Source organism: Narcine bancroftii, chromosome 1 (assembly GCF_036971445.1).
Source record: "Narcine bancroftii isolate sNarBan1 chromosome 1, sNarBan1.hap1, whole genome shotgun sequence".
NCBI classification, from domain to species: Eukaryota; Metazoa; Chordata; class Chondrichthyes; order Torpediniformes; family Narcinidae; genus Narcine; species Narcine bancroftii.
Window position 1 is genome coordinate 95066674 of NC_091469.1, and position 18436 is coordinate 95085109.

The following is an 18436-nucleotide window of genomic DNA, read 5'->3' on the forward strand; positions in this document are numbered from 1 at the left end:
ACTCTCAGCGTCGGAAATACTGCTCGCCACGGCTTCGGGTGCTTCTGGCGCTCTAGTCCTTTAATCAGGAGTGCTGGTAACTGCCTCTGGAACATCATCAGGTCTCTCAGTTTCAGCATCTCATATTGGCCTTTCAACCTCTTCGCTCGATGTATCTCTGGACTGGTACCTTTTTACACCTGATACATTTCTCTTGTACAGGACTCCAGTCGGAGACTTGACTGTCACCATACTGCCACTTCTGGATACGACAGTATAGGGTTGATGGTAATAAGGTGTGTCTAGCTTACCACCAGTTTCATGCCTCACTAGAACTTTATCTCCTGGCATGATGTCTGAGTACTTGGCTCCACGTTTTGAATCTGTGTACAGCTTTGCTTCACCTTTCTTTTCAGCATCGTGGTCCCTCATCTCCTGGTCGTCTCAGATTTCCTTTATTTCTGGCATTTTTGTGCGGATTTTTCTCCCAAAAAATGCTTCTGCAGGACTTTTTCCAGTGGTTGCATGAGGCATTGCTCGATAGACAGCCACATAAGATAGCAATGCTTCTCGCCAATTTTGTCCTTCTGCGTGTGCAATCCTCAATCGTTTTTCAATCGAATGATTTTGTCTCTCTACTTCTCCGTTGGCTTGCGGCCATTTCGGAGTTACTTTATGATGGTGGATACCTGTGGTCCTCATGTATTCCGCAAATGTCTCTGAAATGAATTGTGGACCATTGTCAGAGTATAATGTAACAGGTAATCCATATCTTGCGAATATCTCTGCTAACGCTTGTATTGTTTTTTCAGTGGTTGTGGACTTCAACACCACGTACTCATAGTATCTACTGTAGTAATCTATCACTAAGGTCCAAGAAAATCAACAGCTACGTCGATCCATGGTCCTGTCGGGAGTTGCGTACTCCAGATCGGCTCTGGCAGATCACTCGTACTTGTGATTTGACATCCGTGACAAGTTTTAACAAATTTCTCTGCATCTTTATCACAACCTGGCCACCATACCTTGGTCCTAAGGTTTTGCTTGGTGCCAACAATGACTAGGTGTCCTTCATGCGCTAAGGATACGATCTTCGGTCTCAATCTTTGCGGTATCACCAATCTGCAACCTCTTAATACACACTGTCCGATGCAACAAAGTTCGTCTCTAATGGGAATGTAAGCCTTGTGAGTACACTTGTCCCATTGTCCACTCTGTATGCATTCTCTTACTTCCCTGAGTTCTGGATCACGTTCGGATTCTCTCTCGACTTCTTTCGTAGTGACAGCTTTCGGTGTCGACTGAATAGCTATGAAGCGTACAAAGCTCTCTGTTTCTGTTCCCAATTCTGACTTGGATTGTGGACCACCATCCTTCACCAATCTGGACAGCGGATCTGCAATGTTTGTTTTCCCCTCAATGTGGATCACTTTATATTTGTAGGGTTGTAGTCTGAGTACCCATCTCTCTATTCTGGCACAAGGTTTGGATCTAGGTGCATAGATCACCTCTAATGGCTTATGATCTGTGATGAGTTCAAATTCAATGCCGTATAAATATGCTTGGAATGTCTCACAGGCCCATACAAGTCCGAGTGCTTCTTTCTCTGTCTGAGAGTATCTTCTCTCCACATCTGATAACGATCTGCTGGCATAGGCAATGATTCTTGGTCCTCCATCATGCATCTGGACCAACACAGCTCCTAAACCAACCGGGCTGGCATCCGCTATGACTTTGGTTGATGCTGCCGGATCGTAATATCCAAGAGTTTTTGCATCTGTCAGGCTTTGCTTCAGCGCTGTGAACACTTTCTTCTGCTCAGATCCAAAATGAAATGGTACACCTTTCCTGGTTAGTTTCCTTAGTGGTTCTGCCACTGTAGCGAAATTAGGAATGAACTTTGCACAAAAATTGACCAATCCCAGGAAACTCCTCACCTCTGTTGCGTTCTGAGGTGCACGTGCCTCTGCAATAGCTTTCACATTGTCCTCTGCAGGGTTTAGTCCTTCCCGTGTAAGTCTGTATCCCATGAAGTCCATTTCTGACACACCGAACTGGCACTTGTTTCCATTCACGGTAAGGCCTGCCTCCTGTAGTCTAGATAGTACACGCCTCAACCGTTTGTCATGCTCTTCCTTCGTTGGTGCATGGACTATGATGTCGTCAGAAATGTTGGCAACTCCAGGAATGCCTTGAATCACTCGATGGATTTCATACTGGTAGATCTCCCAAGCTGCATTAATTCCAAATGATAGCTGCATTTCAGATCAATTTTTGAGAATACCTTGCTGGTAGTTAGTTCTTGAAGCATTTCCTCCACTGTTGGTATAGGGTGTCATTCTCAAATTATAGCTTCATTGGTCATTCTCATGTCAACACATAGTCTTATGTCACCCTTTGGTTTGGGCACAATCACTACAGGACTGACCCATTGTGTCGAATGTTCCACTGGTTCAATAATGTCTTGTTCGATCAATTCTTTAATTTTGGCTTCGACTTTCCCACAAACTCCAAACGGAGTTCGGCGCATTGGTTGTGCCTTGGGTTTGACCGTTTCATCTACCGCTAGCTTCAATTGTCGACCTTTCAGCTTTCCTACTCCTTGGAAGACTGCGGGGAATTCTTGCTTCATATCCTCGTATGACTGAATTGAATTGACACAAGCTCCAATATGAAGTATTGCCAGGTCTTGCATTGTGCTTCTACTCAGCAATGGTTCTCCCCTCTCTTCTATGACCATAAACTCTGCTTCGGTGTACTTATCTCCAGCTTCAACAGTTGCAGTAAAACATCCAATGGTCTGCAATGGCTTGGTTGCTGTGTATGAATACAGTTTCTTGGAACACTTCTTTGAGGTACAGATGATCTTTTTCCTTTTCAACTTCTCCCATAAATGTCGATCAATCACATTACTGTCACTGCCTGAGTCTACAATGACCTGCACTGTCACTCCATCAATGATCACTGGGACCTTCTCATGATGTACTTCATTAAATGTAAATTGGTAACAACTCTGTTCCTCCTGGGTATCATCATCGTCACCGTCTATCTGGCGAATGGTGTCTTTCTTTCCAGGATACTTTCCATTCCCCCAGGCTTTGCCTTTGGAAGTTGTACTCTTCCTCTTCTGGTCTGCATTGGACTTGCTTTTGCACTTCTTTGCAAAGTGGTCCTTACCTCCATACTTTCTGCAAACTTTGCCTTTGGCCGGGCAATATGGGTCTTTTCCAAAGTGATCTCGGTTTCTACATCTATAACACTCCACGTCCTGTGTCGACGTATATCTTGGCTGGTTATGGCGATGTGAGAGCCTCTTAATTTGCTGGCTTGAGTTGTCTTTCAGGGTCATGGTATGCAATTGTCCTTCAACAGCCTCTAATGCAGCAGCAATGGCTAAAGTATTGGTGAGTTCCAACTCACTCCCTCTTTCCAGTAGACGTCTTCTGAGTTTATCTGATCTGCAGTGCTGTACGACTTCATCCAATAATTGGTTGTCCAAATCAGCTGGCATGTAATTGCATCCAACAGCTAGCTGGCGTAGTCTCGTCACGTACTGAGCAATTGTCTGGCCATCTTCTTGTCTCGTTCTCCGAAACAAATGGCGTTGAAATGTAGCATTCAGTGTCACTACATAGTGTGCATTTAATGCATCTACCGCTTTCCGGTACTCATCCTTTCTTCCAGTATTCAAAATTGTCTTAAACGTTTCCCGAACTGCTGGTCCAGCAGTGAAAAGAAGTAACGCCCTTCTCTGCGCTTTTTGTTCAACTGTACCAGTATCTAGAAATAGGCCACGACTGTCGGCGTAGGATTCAAATTCTTCCAGCCATGCCTTCCACTTCACACTTACGGTGCTTGCATCACCCGTTTGGTCAAAATGAGCAATTCCACTATGCGTTAGAAAGTCACCGTCTGCCCCAGCCATGAGGAAATATTCCAGCCCCAAAAGTACTGAGTGAAAGAGAAAATTCTTATCACCTTGAAGTTCTCTTTAATCTTCTTTAGTCTTTAATTTTCTTCAAGCTTCTTTCATCCTCGTCGCCAATGTCTCATTTGTGGCCCGAAATGTGAAGTTAATAAAACATCAAACACAAGTTTTATCAGGTAAACTTCTCAGTGTCTTTATTCTCCCATTTCCTTTGTTCTCCTGCTTGTGCTCTTATCTCTCTCTCATACCACGTGACTTCCGGTACATCTCATACATATTCATTATCATGACACTACCCATTTCAATTCCCTGTCCCTTTCTGATGCTGACATGTCTGTCTATGCACTGCCAGACTGAGATCACCTGCAAATTGAAGGAACAACACCTTATCTTCTGTCTGGGCACCCTCTAACCTGATGGCATTAACATAGACTTCTCTGGTTTCTGTAACCACCCCCACCATCTTATTCCCCCTGTCACCTTTCCCCAGTTTTCTCTCTCTCTCTCTCTCTCTCTCTCTCTCTCTCTCTCTCCCTCCTTCCCTCCCTCCCTCCCTCTCTTCCCTTTTCTCTCTGTCCCCTTTCACAGAGACAAAATCAATTCTCACCTTTCTTCTTAGACCTTTTGACTGTTAGTCTGGACTCTTCCCCCTGCCATTCTTCAGTCTTTATTGAGATGCCTTCCTGTGTTTTTCTTATACCTTGAAGAAGATCACAGGTCTGAAATGACTGGCGAGTTTCTCCAGTATTTCTCTGTGTGTTATACTACAATCACAGCGTCTGAAGACTCTGAAACATTAGTTACCCTACTTCCTACAGTTCTACTTGCTTGTTTAAATTCTCCAACATTTTTGTGAATTGCCTTCAATCATTTAATGAGTTTGATTGAGACCTATTTTCTTTTCTCTGAACTTTAAAGAATATATTCCCAGTTTTCTCAATCATGTGGCAAACCCACAAGCCCTGGAATCAATTTAGTTAATCTATTGGACATTCCTTATGGCAAGAATATACTTTCTTCCACATGGAGATCAAAACAACAATATATTTCCAGTACTATTTGATGTAATTGCACTAAGGCTTCCTTTCTCCTGTAATCAATCTCTCTCAAAATAAAAGCTTAACAAACGTTTCACCTCCTGATTGTATGCTGACCTTCAGTGACTTGTGTCGCTGTAAATGTCAAAACTATTCAATCGCTTGCTATTTGATAAATGTTCTGCCGTTGTTATGTACACCAATGTGGATTACTTGACATTTTTCTACATTACTTTCCAATATATTGATTGAGATTTTTCTTCAAATATAAATGGATTTTGGAATATAGAGTATTCTGGAATATTAATATTGGTGCCCCAGATGAACTTTAACATAGTCTGGTCAGTCTGACCTGCACACTACCCATTTCACAGCACCTGAAATGGTCTGATCTCGGAAGTGAAGCAGGCTCAGGCCTGATCAGTACTTAGAGGGGAGACTGCTTAGGAACAGCAGGTGCTGTAGGTTTCTGTGAGGGGCGCTGGACAAAATGATGACTCTTTGTCTGCCTTATGGTAGACAAAAGTTAAAGAATTTCATGTCTGTTATATTCTAAATGTAGTATTACGTTACAATATTGGAACTGTAACCTTTTTCGTCTCATTAATTTCCCTTCATTTTAATTGACCATTCTGCTCTATTTTTTGTTTTGATTTCTTTTTGTTAGCTGGCTTGCCCTTCCAGCTGATTTCTTTTCTCACCACTTGCCCTTACTCTTTTCATAATATATTTTTCCTTCCTTACTTTATCAATAGGACAATGGGTTTTGTTTTGAATTCTTTTGCCTGAAAGGTTGAAATGACAATATTGATGTTGCTGATGTCCACTGGTTGTTAGCTGCATAAAAACAGAAGAAATAGGAGGTGATTTTTCACCCCATTTTGCCCATTCTGCTATTCTAAAAGTCATGGTGGTCTCCTATTTCAAAACCATTGTGCTGTCTAATCTCTCACTTGGCCCACCACATCCATGCCGACTGTACTACTCTCATCCATATTAATCCCACCTTCCAGGATTTGTTAAAAGCCTTCTTTGCCTAAGTGCTCATCTCGACACTGAAATACTGTCAGTGAATCTGCTTTTACCATCGTCTCAGGCAGAGCATTCCACATGTTCAATGGAAACAAAAACCATCAGATTCTCTATAGATCTCTTGCTCCAAATTTGTATCTTTGCTTTTCAGTTTTAACAAATATTTCCCACAGTCTACCCTATCTATACCCTTTATAATTTTATATAATTCGATCATGTCCCTTCTTAAATGACTTAATTTCTCAGTCTATTCTCATAACTGAAATACTTCCTCCCAGAAACATCCTGGTGAATCTCCCCTTTATCTTCTCCAATGCAATCACATCCATCCTACAGCAATAGTGACTAGAAATTCATGCAGTATTGCAGCTGAGATCTGACAAATGTTTCAATAAATTGGATCATAATCTCCATGCCTTTGTATTCAATGCCCTGACTAATGAAGTCCTGTATCTCATCTGTACAACCTCACATTTATCAGGATTAAAATCTATTTGTCATTTCTTAGCCCATTTCACCAACACTCCTGATTCCTTTCGTGTCAAAAAAAAATTAATTGATCTCTGACTTAAATGAAATCAGATTGAAACTCAAGATTCTTTCAACATTTAGATTTCCAAAGATTCACTACCTTTTAGAATGGAGATTTACAAGTTTTTTTGTGAAGAGAATTTATTTAGGGGTATTCAGAAAGATGGATAAACACACGTGACCTGTGTGGATTTTCTCTGGATGCTCCTATTTCCTCCCACTCTCCAAAAGCAGATAGGGTTGATATGATAATTGGGTGTGATTGAGTGACATGGATTTCATGGGCCAGAAGGGCTGTATTGTCAAAATTAAAAATTAAAATAAAGTTTGTTAGGTTAATTGGCCACATTGAATTGGTCTTATTTCAGTCAAATTGATGGGTTGTGGAGAGAAAAGTTTTCAGAAAGAAATAGTGGACAAATTGGCTTCTGTAAGTAAACATAGACTCTTTCTATGTCATGTGGAATTACAGAAGTTTTGACAGACTGTATTCCTCTAAATTTCTTTGAGAACTTTATATCTGTTTTGATACATATCAATGCATTGATTTTGTTATGGTTTAATTTAAGGATTTTCAGGTATCGTCCCTTGTGGGTTTAGGTGTTAAAGGCTCAACTGGACAGAAGGTGAGCTATACTTAACCTTATTTTGGCTATGGATCTCTTAGGACCATTATGGGTTTCCTTCCCAGTGAAACAGCCAAGTTTAATTGGTTTCTTTTCTGTACTTCTCCATTACTGGCTATAGAAAAAAACATAAAAATAGTTTATGATTTCCATCCATGCCCCCCTCTTAAATGTACTGTGTCCTCCAACCCCCCCCCCCCCACCCCACCAAGGAGGCCATATGATTCCCATTGAGAATAGTTAGTGTAGAGGATTATTGAGGTGGGAACATTTGGTAGAGGCCATTGCATTTTAGATAAATACATCATGGCTTCACGTCCAGAACAGTTATTAACAACAGTGTGTGAAAGCAAAGAGTCAGAATGTGCCTGAATACTTCTCAAAAATATGGAATTCAATGGTTGGATGTGGGAAAGTTGCTGCAATTTAGAGGTGGATATGAGGTGACTGGAAGGAGGGAGTTCGAGGAAGGTGGAAATACATGTTTAGTTGTGGATTTTGAAAAAAGATTATTGTTCAAGAACTCTGGAGTGCTTGCGATATTTGGGTCCTGATGGTGACCAATTCAGTAAAATCAGAAAATGCACGTGCCTTCAGGAATTTTAATTGAGAGCAGAACTCTTGGTCACAATTTAGAGCATGGAGATGAGTTGTTCTTCATTGCTTTTTTTGCCAAAATAGGAGATCAGTTGGGAATGGCAAGAGGCACTTAAGGCAGAGGTCGGAAACAGTGAGGGCAAGCAGAATCAAAAAAAAAAGTGGAGGAATGCGTGCTTAGGATAATGAAAGCTACAATATTCAATGTCTGACTTCCCTCGGAGCCTTTTCAAATCGCTTTTTTGTAGATCCACAAACAACTTTTAAAGAAAAGCATTGGTCATTTGTTTTTGCACATCATACATTATTACTTATACTTTTCAATGATTTTTAATCATCAGCTGAGCACATTTCAGAGCTATTGCCACACTTCCAACTTAGCGTGCCCTCTATCCTGTTTTAAGTTTAGAAATAGGTTAGAAACCCAATTTTGTCAAACAATTTACAAGCCTCTTGGCCAAATGTGCCATTAAATCTAAATGGAAATATGTAAACATGTTGAATTGCAATAATAACAGAGCCATTAATATGTGAGGCAAAATTTACTCAGAAATAAATATCAGTGGAGCTGCAGGTTATCATACCACCACAATCTTCACATAGAATCTGATGTTCCAGATTTCAATATTTTTTCAAGTCATGAATTTTTAATACAATCATGATTGAAACACTCATGAAACTTTTAACATCTCCTTAAACTCATATTTTCCACTGACACACAGTCGATACTTGGCCTGCTTGCAAGACAAAATACATTGAAATGTGACAGGCAACCAGTGACAGTTTAAATTGGAATTTACAGGATCGTAGCATTATCCCAATCACATATAACCTTTCCACCTGTTGGCTTACTGTGATTTTGACTTTAATTATTAGCATATTTCATCACTTTGTTTTTTTTAGTAAAACAGCATGGAGAGATATTCAATATTTTTTTCCTGTTCAAAGTTCCGATTTATTGTCAAAGCATATACATATGACATCACATACAGCCCTGAGATCCTCTTTCCTGCTGGCAAGGCAGAATCACCACCTATTGGTAATGAAAAAAACTACTCAAGAAGATACATACACATATAAACAAATAAAGAATTGTAAACAAACTGTGCAACACAGAGAGAAAAAGTAAGAGTGGTTAAATGAGTCCCTGAATGAGCTTGTGTTGAGGAGTCTGATGGTGGACGGGGAGTAGCTGATCCTGAACCTGGTGGTGTGAGTATTGTGACACCTCTACCTCATTCCTGATGGCACCAGTGAGAACAGAGTGCGTGCTGGGTGGTGTGGATCTTTGGTGATTGCTGCTGCTCTCCGCCAGCAGATGTTCTTAATGATGGGGAGGGATTTGCCTGTAATGCAAATGTCCTGATTGTATCCATGACCGTTTGCAGGACAACGCTCAGAAGTGTCCCAAACCAGGACGTGATGCAGTTGGTCAGCACACTTTTCAACACACATCTGTGTATGAATGGAAAACAGGAGAAGGATGGAGAAGATGCAAATATTTGATGCTGGTACACCATTTAGCAAAGGAAGCAACAATAAGTTATGTTTCTTAGTGCAATTAACATACAAATCAAAGAACACAACAGAATATGGATTTGTTACAGAATCAACAGTGAAATAGAGTTTAATTCAGACAAGTGTGAGGTGTTACACTTTGGGTGATCAAAGGTAAGGGGAATGTATTGTTACACATTGGAGGACATGCAAGTTTAAGGGAGATGTATGGGGCAAATAAGTTAAACGAAATGCAATATGTAGCTGCAACAGGCTGCCAGGAGTAGTGGTGGGAGGAGATACAATAAAACTCCTATTATCCAGAATTCAAGCAACTAGCAGCTTCAAGCAGCCAGCAAAGAAAAAAATGTGGAAAATAGATAGGTAAAAAATATGTTTTTTTAAAATGGCACACCTCCCCATCAGTTGGCCAATCATGCAGAATGCAAACTCAAGCAACCGGAATATTCATTTATCCAGTATCTACCAAGTGCCAGATATCAGGGGTTTTACTGAACAATTGTAGCATTTAAGAGGCTTCTCGTTAGCCACGTAAATGTTCAGAATAGAAACGTGGGGCAAAGGGCCTAATTCTGTGCTGTACTTTCTTTATTCTTTCAATGAACCAAGGTAAACCTCTGTTAGAAATAGATAAACCAACAGCCTGATAACCAGAACAGACAAGATTGGGGATTCCCTGGTTGATTCAAGCAGAGAGACAGTGGGGACAATTTTATTCTCTGTGTAACATAGGACAGCATGGATGGACTTCAATGCAGTAGGAATGGTGGAGAGTGGCACAGAAAGAAAATGAGTGCATGTTAGAAGCAGGTGTGGTTGTTTGCAAGAAGGACACATAGTGGTACGGCATGGTAAGATCATCACCACACAGGTCCCGAGGTTCTGGCTCAAACCTGTCCTCCAATGAAGTCCTCGTGTGGTATTCACATTCTTCCTGTGATGATGTCTGTTTCTTCTGGGTGTTCTACTCTCATCCGATATCTCAAAGGCATACACATCTAGATGCCAATTGGCCCCAAGTGTGTAGATAAATGGTAGAATCTGGGAGGGAGGGAGGAAGAGGTTGATGGGAATATGAGAAGAACAGGTTACAGTTGGGGAATAGGACAATATAGTATGGGACAATATAGCTTTGATAGGCTAAAGCAGCCATTTTAATGGGGCCCATAGCACATCTAAGGGGGAACCACAGACTTAAAAGATAATTTTTAAATATGTTTTTTTACATAGTCATTGAAGGAATGAAGTACGGAAGAAAAAAAATGCAACTTGACTGCTTCACAGGGAAGGGGTCCCTTAAACTTTGAATTCCAAAGGGGGACATAGCCAAAATAACAGTAGATAATGTGTCATCATATGTATATACTGTGCTGTGTATGACTGGCTGGCCCTCCCACTGATGATTTGCTCCCTAATGACTCCTCTCCTTTTGACCTGGCCATAAAGGTCAACCTCCCTTCCCAGGTCCTCCATTGGTGCACATGGAGTCAGAACAGCTATAATCTAATGTCTAATAAAGCCTATTGTTCACCTCACTCAGTTTTTGGTGTTATTGATAGTGTAATGATTTGCATGGCCACTAGCAAGGACTTGATTATAGTTACTGTTTGATTAGACATGGCTGCCATCAGGGTGGTGACACACAGAGAATGTAAGATCTGTAATGGAGGCTTGCAGCCTAATGGCTTGCCTCATGTGCTGTTTACATCAACTTTAATGTAAAGAACATTTTCCTTCATCCATGTCTTGTCTAAGAACTCACATACGAATACAAGATAAAACAGATAGAATACATCAATTTAATGCACATTATTCTTGCCACATGAGATGGACAAGGTGTTGATATCCAACAAGCTAGACATTGATCCTCAGGCATCAGCAGCTGCTGAACTTCCTTGAGGTTGCTGCGAGCCTGGTGGACGTGGATGAAAAGAGGCTCAAGGTCCTACAAGCGAGGGTGGGCCACCAAGCGTACCAGGTGATCAGGAGCTGCACATCCTATGCAGAGGCAATGGCTGAACCCGCATCCTCTACTGATCTCGAGTGAATGAGTTAATTTTAAATTTTGACAATACAGCCCTTCTGGCCCATGAAATCCATGTCACTCAATCACACCCAATTATCATATCAACCCTATCTGCTTTTGGAGAGTGGGAGAAAATAGGAGCATCCAAAGAAAATCCACACAGGTCACGTTTTCTCCTGGCCTCAAGAAAGCAGCAGCCTGGTGAGTCTATGGATGAGTTCCTTTGGGCCCTGTACAACCTGGGGAGAGACTGCTGGAGTGCTGTGTCGGCACCCGTGCCTGCAGCCCAGTGCATGGAAGAGTTGGTCCGTGATGCCTACTTGTCCGGGATGAAGTCTGCCTACATCCGTCAGTGACTGCTCGAGGACGTCAAGCTTCCCATGAAAAGAACATTTCAGCTAGCCAGAACTCTCGATTCAGCCCAGGCACTACCATTTTGGGAGCCCGTGGAACAGACCACTGCCACGCAATCTGACTATGATCCCACCGCCACTGCTGTCTCATCAATCGGACACTTGAAGACTCTGCCCTGCTAAAGAAGCCACCTGCTTGGGATGCAGAAAGGAAGGAGACTAGCAGCGCATCTGTAAGTCCAAACCCTCCCATGTGTGCAGTACTCCATGTGCCCCTGGGGTGGGCCATCGATCCTGACATCACTTCCAAACCTGAATAGCTCTACCACATGCACAACCCGAGAGTCACCATCTTACCGGACTTCTGCCTTCTTCTCCCTCATGGATGACATCACCTCCATTTTCCTCCTTCTTGCCTGAGATGACAGCGGGGTCAATGTTGAGGCTACCATCTTACGGATTGGGCCTCCCTTCTGACAGCGACGATGACCCAGTCCTGGGTTCGATCACACTCAAGCAAGACAGTCCCCACCCGATCGCCCATTCGATGATGGAGATAGAGGTAAATGGGAAGACAACTAACTGCCTGTTTGACAGTGGGAGGACAGAGAGTTTCATCCAACCAGCAAGCTCTCTCTCCTGGTTAGACCCACGAGTGGCACCGTCTCAATGGCCGCTAAGGACAAATCTGCAGTAATCTGCGGGTATTGTGTAGCGTTGTTATCGGTGGGGGGAAAACACTAAGATAACTTCCATTTATTTGTAATGCCAAGCTCTGTGCATCGATTCTCCTGGGACTTCACTTCCAGAGCCAGTTTAGAAGTGTCACAATGGCATTCGGAGGACCACAACCACCCATAATGGTACACCACTCCCATATAACTACATAAAAATTACAGTACAAAAACAGGCCCTCTGGACCCCTCTTATCTGAACTGATCTAAGTGAACTCCTCTAGTCCCACCTATCTGCAATTTGCCCATAGCCCTCCAATCCCCTCCCATCCATATACCTATCCATAAATGACAAAGTTGACTTTGATGCGATCACCACTTCTGGAAGGTCATTCCACTCAGCCATCACTCTCTGAGTGAAGAAGTTCCCTCTCACGTTACCTCTAAAATTTTGCCCCCAACTCTTAACTCGTGACCTCTTGTTTGAGTCTTACCTACCCTCAAGGGGAAGAGCCTATTCACATCTACTCTCTCTATCCCTCTCATAATTTTAAATACCTCTATCAAATCCCCCCCTCAACCTTCTACACTCCAATGAATAATGACCTAATCTACTCAATCCTTCTTTGTAATCCAGATTCTGAAATCCAGGCAACATTTTAGTAAATCTCCTCTACACTCTCTCTACCTTATTGATATCCTTCCTATAATTTGGTGACCAGAACTGTAAACTCTAAATTTGGCCTCACCAATGCCTTGAATAGTCTCAACATCACTTCCCAACTCCTATATTCTCTGCTTTGATTTATAAAGGCCACCACACCAAAGGTTTTCTTCACAACATGAGATTCTACCTTCAAAGAACAATGAACCATTATTCTGAGATCCTTCTGTTCTACTCCAGTCTTCAATGCCCTCCCCTTCAATGCATATGTCCTGTTTTGATTATTTTTTCCAGAATGAAGCACATCATACTTATCTACATTAAACTCCATCTGCCACCTTTCAGCCCACTCTTCTAAACAGTCTAAATCCTTCTGCAATCTCTGAAAACCTTCTTCACTATCACAACTCCACCTATCTTAGTATAATCTGCATATTTATGAACCTAATTTACCACTCTATCATCCAAATCATTAATAACAAGGAACCCAATACCGATCCCTGAGGCACACCGCTTGTTTCCGGCCTCCAACCTGATAGACAGTTATCCACCATGACCCTCTGGCATCTACCTTCTAGCCACTGTTGAACCCGTTTGACTATCTCAATATTCATACCTGTGCCTGAACCTTCTTTACCAACCTTCCATGTGGAACCTTATTGAAGGCCTTTCTGAAATCCATATAGAAAACATCTACTGCTCTACCCTCATAAACATTCCTAATCACTTCCTCAAAAAATTCAATAAGATTTGTCAAACATGACCTTCCATGCACACACCCATGCTGAGTATTCCTGATCAGACCCTGTCTCTCTAGATACTTATATATCTTTCTTTGGCTTGGCTTCGTGGACGAAGATTTCTGGAGGGGTATGTCCACGTCGGCTGCAGGTTCGTTGGTGACTGACAAGTCCAATGCGGGACAGCCAGGCACAGTTGCAGCGGTTGCAAGGGAAAATTGGTTGGTTGGGGTTGGGTGTTGGGTTTTTCCTCCTTTGACTTTTGTCAGTGAGGTGAGCTCTGCGGTCTTCTTCAAAGGAGGTTGCTGCCCGCCGAACTGTGAGGCGCCAAGATGCATGGTTGGAGGCGATATCAGCACACTGGCAGTGGTTCAACTTATATATATTATATCTAAGAATACCTTCCTTTAGCTTACCGACCACCAACGTCATACTTACAGTCCTATAATTGCAAGGCTTACTCCTCAAACTCTTTTTAAACAGAGGAACCACATGTGTGATATGCATATCCTCCAGCACTATTCCCCTCTCTAATTACTTTTGAAAAATCGCTGTCAGAGCCTCTGCTATTTCTTCCATGACTTCCCTCAAGGTCCTAGGGAAAATCCCATCTGGACCTGGATCCTTATCCACCTTTATATGCTTCGAAAGCTCCAGGCACAAACTAATGGCCACTTTCCCCTATCTGGACAATGTCACCATCTGCAGCTCCTCATTCATGACCCCTACATTTTTTATAATCACCCCTTTTGTTTCCCTTATCTTTTACAATTCAATATCCTTCTCCCTATTGAATACCGATATCTCGCACATCTCATTTGTCTCCACAAATAGTTGTCCGCTGATTCTCTAAGGGACCAATTTTATCCTTCACTCACCTTTTGCTATTTACATATTTGTAAAAATCCTTCAGATTTATTTTCATCCTGTTCACTACAGCCACCTCGTACCTTCTTTTCACTATCCTAATTTCTCTCAAGATTCTTTTTACAATCCATCTTGCTCCAAACATCTTGTTTACACCTTGTTTCGTATATTTAATATAGGCCTCCCTTTTTATTCAAACCAAATTTCTAATATCCCTTGAAAACCACAGCTCTCTCAAACTTTTGGCACTGCCTTTTATCTTAACAGGAACATAAAGATTCTGTACCCTCAAAATCTCACCTTTAAAAGTCCTCCAATTCTCCTCTGCCTCTTTCCCATAAAACAAATGATCCCAATCCACTCCTCACAAATCCTTTCTCATCTCATCAAATCTGGCTTTTCCCCACTCAAAAACCTCAATCTTTGGACCAGACCTATCCCTTTCCATAAATATATAGAAACTAATGACACTATGACCCGAAGTGCTCCCCAACACATACCTCTGTCACCTGCCCTATCTCATTCCCCAACAGTAGATCCAACACTGCCTCTTCTCTACTTGGTACCTTCTCTAGTTGCCTCTCTCAGCCAGCTGGCCAGTCCCACCTGTGGCCTCTCCATCCTCCGTGTACCCCCTCCATCATTATTTGAGAACCTGACCCCATACTGCAAGCCCATTGTGACAAAGAGTAGGTGCTATAGCGTTGAGGACAGGAAATTTATCAAGTCCGAGGTACAGCGACTCCTGGTGCAGGGGATCATAGCCCACAATTCCAGTCCATGGAGAAACCAAGTTTTGGTGGTCAGGGGTGGGAGTAAGCCTTGAATAGTGATCGACTACAGCCAGACGATCAACTGATTCACAAAACTAGATGCCTACTCCGGCTGCCCTTCGGAATCACTAACAATGTCTCTGTGTTCCAAAGGGGGATGGATCAGATGGTAGACAGGCACAAACTAATGGCCACTTTTCCCTATCTGGACAATGTCACCATCTGCAGCTACGACCAGCAGGACCATAACGCCAATCTTGCTAAATTCCTCTGCACAGCAGAGTCCCTGAATTTGACTTACAACAAGGAGAAGTGTGTGTTTAGCACTACTCACCTGGCTCTCCTTGGATGCATCGTAGCACATGGTGTCATGGCCCCGGACCCCGACCTTATGCGTCCTCTCACGGAGCTCCAGTCCCACACAGCCTCAAGGTACTCAGAAGGTGCCTGGGGTTCTTTTCGTACTATGCCCAATGGATGCCTAATTACACTAATAAACCCTACCCCTGATAAGAGCCAAACCTTCCCCCTATCAGCAGAAGCCCGGGTGGCATTTACCCAAATCAAAGGAGACATCATGAAAGCTATGATACATGCCGTGGACAAATCCATCCTTTCCAGGTGGAAAGTGATGCCTCCGACTTCACGCTGGTCACCACTCTCAACCAGACGGGCAGGCCAGTGACATTTTTTTCCCCACACATTTTCTGCCCTGAGACATGGCACTCCTTCATCGAGAAGGAGTCACAGGCGATTGTTGATGCTGTACGCTACTGGCATCCCTACCTGGCTGGGAACATTTTTACCCTGCTCTTGGACCAACAAGCTGTGGCCTTTATGTTCAACACCAAACTGCGGGATAAAATCAAGAACGATAAAATCTTGAGGTGGAGAATCAAGCTCTCCACCTACAACTATGATATCCTATACCAGCCGGGCAAGCTGAACAACCCCCCCCCCCCCCCCCCAGATGCCCTATCCTGAGGGATGTATCACCAGTCCACATATCAACTGCCTCAAATTCCTCCATGACAGCATCTGCCACCCTGGGGTCACGAGACCTGTTCCACTTCATAAAAGCTCGGAACCTCCTGTACTCCATCGAGAATGTCAGGTCTCTGACTAGACACTGTCGGTTCTGCATAGAATGTATACCGCAATTCTTCTGGACCGACAAGTCACACCTCATCAAAGCCACTCGGCCCTTTGAACAACTCAGTGTCGATTTCAAGGGCCCCCTGCCCTCGTCCAATAGAAATGTCTATTTCCTCAATGTTATCAACGAGTTCTACAGATTCCCCTTTGTCATCGCCTGTCCACACAAGACTGCAGCCACTGTCATCAGGGCACTCTGTAGCATATTAACTCTTTTCAGGTACACAAACTATATCCATCGTGACCAGGGGTCGTCATTCATGAGCGACAAGCTGTGGCAGTATCTGTTGGCCAGAGGTATAGCCACCAGTAGGACTACAAGCTACAATCACAGGGGAAACAACCAGGTGGAGAGAGAAAACACCACCATTTGGAAGACAGTCCTCCTGGCCCTTAAGTCAAAAGGCCTGGCAGTGTCCCACTGGCAGGAAGTCCTGCCAAAGCACTTCATGCTATCTGATCCCTCCTGTGCACCACTACTAACATGATCTGGCATAAACACATCTTTTCCTTCCCCAGGAGGTCGGTGACCAGAACCACCCTGCCACCCTGCTCACATCCCTGGCACCCATCCTGTTGCGAAAACATGTGAGAGACCATAAGATCGACTTGTTGTTTGAAGAGGCGCAGCTCCTTCTCACAAATCCACAATATGCCTATGTCCAGTACCCCAATGGCGATGAGGACACCGTCCCTATCTGGGACCTGGCATGTGCCGGAGACCCCTACCCTCCCCCCGACAGTCCAGACCCTACCTACATCCAAACTACTTTCCTCAGGAACTAGGTATAGATCGATGACGTTCCGCAGGCCCACATACCATACACCAACAACCCCCTTCCAGTTGCTCCAACCATTACATTCAACCAAACCCCACCCCCTAAAGAGACGGCCCTACCACCCCAGCCTCAAGACACACGACCAGCAACAGAACTGAGCAATTCACCACCGCCGGAGCTATGTAGGTCACAGAGGCTGAGGAAACCACCCAAGTGGCTGAACTTCTCAGACTTTAACCCAATGGGGTTTTGTTTTAAAAGTGGGGGTGAATGTGGTGATGTGAATATACTGTGCTGTGTACAAGTGGTTGGCCCGCCCACTGATGTCTTGCTCCCCAGTGACTCCTCCCCTTATGACCTGGCCATAAAGGTCGACCTCCCTTCCCCTGTCCTCCATTCGAGGACATGGATTCGAGCCAGCTACAATCTAATGTGTATTAAAGCCTAAAGTTCACCTCACTCAGTCTTTGGTGTTATTGATAGAGTGTATCAGAATGGCAGTGCTAAAGCATTTTGAAAGAACTCTGAAGTATTGCCTAAGTATTGCTAAGTATCCAGACTGATCACAGGAAAAGGAAATGGCAGATGTATCAAGGTCTTCTTGGGTGCACTGCAAGTGGGTAAATCTGAATCTCGCAGTCAGACAACAGCAATTAGATACACACTGGTAACAAAACCAGAAAATGCTGGGAGTATTTGAGAAGTCAAACAGCACATGTGAAAAGTCAAATGGAGGTAACGGTTCAGGTTACAGGTCCTTTAGCAGAACTGAGACTAAACTTTGTTTCTCTTTCCATGGGTGCTGTCTGAGCTGTGGGGTGTTTCCAGTGTTTTCAACTTTGATTGCTGGCTTCTTCAGTGTTCTGATTTTCAGAAAGACTGACTGTCATCAGTACAGTGAGAGACAGAGGCAAATAATGGGAGATTTAAGCAAAATGGAATTAATAAGTCTTGACTATGGTGACATCACAGTTTTAGCAGTGAACAGGACATGTACAAAGAAGATACAGAGGCAATATAGAAGCATATAATCAGACACATAGGTCTTTCAAAATTCACAGAGAGAGAATGGAAATGTTCTTAATAATACTCACAATAATTCTGAAAGTAGAGAATTATATGAGATGTGCAGACAGTGAAAGGTCCCATAATAGTGT